The following is a 6,999-nucleotide window of genomic DNA, read 5'->3' on the forward strand; positions in this document are numbered from 1 at the left end:
AGACTTGTCAATCTCCTTTGTGTTTGCTTCTTACTTCCTCCTTAGGTTCCTAGTCTAACAATTGAAAAGTTCTCTAAAATACATAGTGTGTTCATAGTAGTATATTGTAATTTTTATTCTAGTTCAGCCTATTCTAGTTTTATTCTTAGTTAATGCATTGAATATGTAGATAATATGAAAATTTAAGAAGTGCACTAAAAAAAATTACAATTCCCATAAATGTCTACTAATACAATGGTTTTATAAATAGTCCCTCATCCATATAGTTACACATATGCTACATCTATCAATCATAAAAAATAGCTTTCAGTAACAGTTTGTGAAACACTGCTGTTGAAAAGTTTTTATCATGAAAACTCTGAGTTTCCTGATATTGCTGTCAAAATATACTACTTGGGCTCTTTACTCCAGCCAGTAACCCAAACTGACATTTTTTTTCCTAGTCCAAGATAGATTATAGTTTAACTGCTATTAGGAACCCTGGAATGGAGATTTATTAGATATACATCTACATTATAACTATAGAACTTGTATTACACTTACATATTTTAGTATTTTATACATTAGCTTTTTAGTGCTTTAATATTTCCATATAATGTTTTAGGGTTAAAACATTAACCAATACATCCACAGACCTTCACAGGCTATATGGAACATGACAGCTACACGAACATGTACAGAGCCATATCTTCAGAAAACTACCGGTGATGCATTCAACCTCAAGATAGTCCTCCACACAACTTTCAGCTGTAGCCCAAACTTTACACAATTCTGAGTAAATTAGGATCTACCCTGTAATAGCTGAATGGTTCAGAAAGGATGCAAAGCATCTCAAGCCAAGCCTTTACAGTGAGGCAATCCCTAACGTAACAGCATCCCAGCTCTAACATAACTGCGTAGCAGTTCAGAATTCCCACCCAAAAGCACTGAAAACCCAACAGCGTTTGATTCCCYGTGTGAGGATGGCCAGAGCTGGCTGGCTGCACTGGGAAATACATGCTGCAACCTATTCCCAGGGTGTGTGGGGAAAGAACCCAGCTGCTTTCCATGCAGCTGACTGCATGTTGCCAGAGACGCCCTACCTCTGCTTCATCCATTCAAGAGCACTGAGAGTATGCTGTGATATCACTTCTTTTGCAATATTAACTCCATGGAATTTGCACTTTTTATGACCAAATCCCACACAAGAACTGACATCTCTTTGACTTCGTTTAGTGAGCCCTAACTTCCACTAACCCTTTTTTTTTGAAGACTCTAACACATATCCCCTAACAGCACCCAACCTGCATTTTATCTTTCCCCTACTTACCCAAGCAAGCTATACACGAAGAGAACAACACCATTCCTTTAATAATTAACTTTAAAAATCTAGACAGTAATTGTATTCCTCAGAAATTCATTGTRGAAGGCTGTCATGAGGGAAAAGGTTACACAGGAAGAGAGCTGCAGACATCAGAGTCCATTTTAATGCAATRGATCAGTTTTCAAATATAGGCAGTCACGTATTTGCTTAGGTACTTATTAAATGACCCTCATTATTACACAACATCTCAGGAAATGAGCAGTTAGTCTAAGCCTACACATGGGCACAAACCAGAAGGCACTTTAAGTAGCCGTTGTATCCTTAAACTACTGTGAAGCATCAAGCACAGAAATTATTACAAATTAGTTCCTCCAGCAACAAAACCACTCTAAAGAAGGCGCAAAAAGAAGACCTGTAGAATTTGCCACCCTCAAAGAAAGACAGCAAAAGTCTTGATCTGCCTTCAAGATAGTGCAAAAATTCTGGCCTTCATGAGAGCACTGTTGCTCCAGACCTTCTTTTGAGATATTGTGTCCATGTTTCCCATGTGTCACCCACTGGCTCATCAACAGCTAAACAAAACAAAACAGTCAAGAACAAACTGTTTATAAGCTTAGCTTTTCATGTTTTCCCATACCCTTTATCTCCCTCCTCCCCCAGCAGGCAACCTTGGTTTCTCAAACTGGAAACAAGGGAATCAAAGAAGTTCACAGAGAAAAAGAATAAAGGATTTCTTTCCTGGAAAAGGGGTGTGCTGCACCTAAACAGTGCCAGTTGCATGTTGTTCCACAGCATTTTCTTCAGATGGAAAAAGAAAGCCAACAGAAAGACAAGTAAAGCAGAGACAGGAAGGCTAAGAAATCATTGATAGTCTCTTCAGAGGCCTCAGGTTAATAGCTTCTAATGGACAGACAATGTTGAAAGTCAAGGATTACTCAGTGCCCATCACCCTACTCACAAGGGTGGCAAAAGTGAGTGTAGGAAAAGCAGGTGTGAAAATGCTTCTATCTAACTGATGCTTGGCAAGAAAGCTTTCTTGAATAAGCTGTGGTAATCCAGGATCTATTCTGTAATTGTTGAAAGGTTCGGAAATTTTTTAAGACATCTTAGATTGTGCCTTTTAAATGAGGCACTCTTGAATATAAGACAGCAGCCTGTTCAGAACTACCACACAACAGGACTGACAATCCAAGGCTCTGGTGCAAGCCTTGAGACCTACATACCCATCACACACCAACAGGAGGTCCTTCACCCTCAGAAACTCACTGCAGTAGTGTCACGAAGAAGGTGATGCAACTGATTCCACACCTAAATAATTCCACGAACACTACTGCCCTGTACAGGGGCTGTGAGAGCCAGCAGCACCTGCTGCCCTTAGGCTCAAGGCAGGACCTCCTCTCCCCATTCCACTACAGTTTGCGTGTGCGCACATGCACACACACACAGAGCACGCTAGCTCAGACGTCACATCAGTAACCAAACTCCAAACGTAATTTGAGGACCCACACAAAGAAATCAGCAGCAAATTTTGATCACTAAACACAAAAAAAACCCACATACATGTGCAATAGCAGCACATGAAAACAGAAAGACAACTGTGGAAGAATAATTTTCAAGATGTCCTATGACCGCTGAAACCCAGTTGATACCAACCATCAGTACAGAACAGAGTATCCATGGCTTCTTTTTCTAAACTTTCTCTACCCTTAGGTGCTTATTCAAGCACTGAAAGATGTTTGTTCAATCTTCACCCCTTAGGTTCTTGGGTATGAGTCCCACGCAACACTCCAAGCATGAGGGTTTTCACACCCTCGTCCTCAGAGGGCTCCCACAAACACTTGCAGGTTACGAAGTGTTCTTCCACTACAGCACCCAGAACGGGACGTGCATTTATCCCAGTCTCCCCGCCGAAACGGTGACACGCAGATCTAAATGGCACTGCCGGAGGACAACTCKGTCTAGAATTAGAAAGCGGAACTCTTCAGATCCAGTATCAGCAATATTCCTCAGGAGTTAAAGGCGAGACACAGGCTACTGGTTGTAGCTAGCACCCCAGTCTCTTCAGTGCTGCCCACATTTCCAGGCCACTTCAACTGCTGGCCTAATGCAACTACTTCTATCCCCTCTCCCAGTGCTGACAAATCCAGACTGCAGCTGACTCTGCTCCCTTGTAGCTTTCTGGAAAAAAATCCCTTGCTCTAATGTTGGTTTGTATTTCCCATTCCTGCATGCTCTACACTTTACAAAGGCCTCTGCACAGTCCACAGTCAGTAATTAGCCAAAAGTTTTCTAACCACACTTTTTTCCATACACTTTTTTTCACTTGGTGTCATTATGCCTAGAGTAAGAAAAAGCCATAATACTACAGACACCATAAGGAAATCCTGCCAACCCAAGGCTGCACGATTTGAGTAAGTGTTTAATTTCCACTCTCTACTTAAAAAAAAAAAAAAAAAAAAAAAAAAAAAAAAAACTTTATGTGGCCAAACTTGGGTTGCCTGCTGGCTAGTTTCCAAGTGGGCTGATCCAGTTTACTAGGATCTATTACGTACAAACAGACTGATCTACGGTAGTCATTTGCACTAGGCGGTCATTTTTAAATTTGAGGCAACCCTGAGCACAGTGTCTTTTAACTGAAAGATGCCAAGTCCCTAATAAACTTCATATATTTAAAAATGTAGCAGTAAAGATGAAAACATGTTCTTTTGGGAGGCAAGAATACAGATTCTATTTTTACAGCTCACTTTTTGCCCTACAAAAGCATTAGCTGAGCAAGAATTTGTATGAGCAATAAGTTCTGATCAAATTCCAGCTTGTGTTTAATTTACAATGAAAGCTTGATGTCATACCAGTGCAATTTTAATTTAACCAGACTGTAGAATATCATGTCTCTTTCTTTTTGAAATTGCAGGTTAAGAAAGTGAATTATCCCTGTAAGATCCACCATCCAAAAACTTCTTTCTCCTGAAGCTGAGAAAGTAAGAAATTAGCTACTTTCACAGAGGTAGCACTGTCAAAAGAGGCTGGAGCTTCTCAGGTCATAGTGAGATGACATAGTGACATGTTCTACAGCTACATTTTGAAAGCTGGATACATTACTTACGTAGGGAAAAAAAAAAAAGAAAAAAAAAAGTGGCCTCTTCTCATTTATCCTCTCCACCTATAGAGTAAATTTAAGGTTCATAGCAAAAAAAAAAAAAAAAAAAAAAACTCAAGCGGGATCTGGCACTAGAGAAGTGAATGGAGGTTGCTGCTCCTACTAATGGATAAAACAGTAAATTATACAACTTTCCAGTGAAAACCAGACAAGCTAGAAATGACCTAACCCAGATGTAGCACATCTCTTGCTGCCTTCTGAGTGCTGGTTGAAACCTTCACAGCTGCTATCCTTTCTCAAATACATACAGTCTGCATTTTCTTTTTCYTTCCCTGTCCTTTGATCCTTTTATGCCAGCTGACTGTTAACTGCTCACATGTATTAACTTTACCCTAAGCCCAGTTTAATTAACTTTGCCAGTTTCACCATATTTCTGCCATGTGATTAACTAACTACTCCACTGTGCTGCCACTCGGTTGGCCTGGCCTGTATCTGCTTCATCACCGGCATCTGCTTGGCCCATCATCACTTACAAAGTTGCCTCTCATGACAGGGCACAAGGCCGTCAAGAAGGTCCTCRGGGCATCTGCCATAACCGCTCATCACCACTTCCAGCACCAACAGCCACAGGGGAGGAGGGGCGTCTGCTCACGCTGGAGCCATACCAGGCCAGGAGAGCTGTCTCCAGTCCGAAGCATAAGCAGGAGAGCAGATGGGAGAGTGACCAGAGCACAGCATGTTCTGGCAACCCTCGCTTGCTCTGGCAGCTGCAGGGAAGCTGCTGCGCTAGAACATCCTTCCCCCCTGCCCCGGCCAGCGCTAACTTATCCCAGCCGTGACTCTGGACTTGGAAGCAGCCTCACAGGGATACAACAGAAAAGTGTCTCAGGTAGAGCACAGAGCAGGGTGCCCTAGCTCCCATGTGCCTGCAGGGTCCCCCACACCTTGTGCCCACTGTAGCTCCCGTGACACAAGCCCTGCCTTCCTGCCTCCCACGGCGCTTCCTCTGGACATTCCTGCCTTACCTCTCCCCAGCTCTTCTGCCCGGCACTGAGATCACTGCTATGACAATGGAGGCAAGAGAAATGTGAAAGGAGCAGCAGGGGAAACAAGAAGAAAAACTGAGTGAGGGAGGGCAGAGAGAACAAGAGCCCTTATCCCAGGTAAGGGGAAAACAAGGCCCCTCAACCGTCTTTCTCCAATCCATCCAACTTCATGGGACAGGAAACACTGTGCCTGCAGCTAGCAGGCAAAGCACGAGGGCGCCTCCTCCCCCAAGCACACAGCAGGCTCATCCCTGGAGCACGGATGCGGCTGCACATGCTGCACACACCTAACTGCAACTTAAACACAGCTTGTGGAATTTACAATCCACAAGCTGAGCAAAGGACTCGGCACGAGGACCAGCCAGTGCACTTGTGAAGGAGATTTTTTTCTGCACATCTGACAGACTTTTCCAACTTCAGTGCTCTGAGGCCGGTAGGGCTGATATTACATTTGCACTATGTGCAGGGACCTTAAGGCCCTTGAATAAACATGTATACAACACAATGCAAGGACATTTGTAAAGAGGTACTCATGCAACACATATTGAAGACATTAACATGTCTGTTCTACCTCTACAAAAGACTAAATGAGGCTTTCAGCTTTTCTTTTCTTTTTTCTTTTCTTTTTTTTTTTTTTTTTTTTTTGCAAAAGTGTTATTAAAACTATGTGAGGTATATCTCTCATTCCTTAAAAATGGTTGTGACATGTTCAGAAGAGCACCACGCACAGCCTCACAGTGCACGTAATAACTTCACCACCTCGGGTGCTACCACAAGTCCTACCAGCTGTGCACACTTGCCTCTGCAAACAAGAGTCCAGCCCTGCATGAGGAGTCAAGCAAAGCCTCAGAGGTGGTCTGTACCTGTGGTCCTCAGCCTCCCCTGCGGTTAACACTCAGCACACTATGTGCTGGAGGCATATACTTTCATCTTGCTCTCCAAAAGGCAAGTTTCCTGTGGCTGCTGGCACGGGGGCAGCATAATGCCTGAAAGCCAAAGACTGGGGAGCACCAATCTGTGCTACTACACTCGAGTCCCAGCTCACTCACCATCCAGACTGCCCCCAAGCCCCTTTGGTTGGGCCCCACGGCCCCTTTGGCTGGGTCCTGCGTCCCCTCAGCTGGGCCCCTGCACTCCTCATTGGTCCCAGACCCTTCGTTGAGCCCTGCATCCCCCACAGGTCTTGTGTACTATGTTCCCTCAACTGTGCCCCCCGGCCCCCACTGGCTCCAAGCCCCTCTGTGTCACCCACAGGTCCTGCGATCCTCACCTGAGCCCTGGGTCTCCTGGCTTGCGTCCCCATGGCAGGGCCCCTTGCTCCCCACAGACCCCATGTCTCTTGGCTGCCCCCCCACGTGTCCCACAGGCCCCGTGGCCCCTCGACAGGGTTCCCTACCTCCCACCGGCCGGACCCCGCGCCCCCCGGCCGGGCCCCCCATGTGCGGCCGCCCCATGGCCGTGATCCTGGCGTGGCCCCCGGGGCGCAGCCCGGCGGCAGGCGGAGGGGAGGGGGGCCCCGCGGGCCGAAACGCCGCGGGGAGGCCGGGCTCCGG

The 6,999-nt window shown here is 45.2% G+C and overlaps 1 protein-coding gene across 2 annotated transcripts in view; it reads right to left on the minus strand.

The window, feature by feature from the left end:
- Positions 1 to 6,999, minus strand: part of VCAN (versican) — a 112,387-nt gene that overhangs the window by 103,064 nt on the left and 2,324 nt on the right. The gene's annotated exons all lie outside the window — the stretch shown is intronic.

The sequence above is a fragment of the Rhea americana genome, unplaced genomic scaffold, assembly GCF_003343005.1.
Source record: "Rhea americana isolate MKP2758 unplaced genomic scaffold, rheAme1 scaffold_114, whole genome shotgun sequence".
Classification (NCBI taxonomy): Eukaryota; Metazoa; Chordata; class Aves; order Rheiformes; family Rheidae; genus Rhea; species Rhea americana.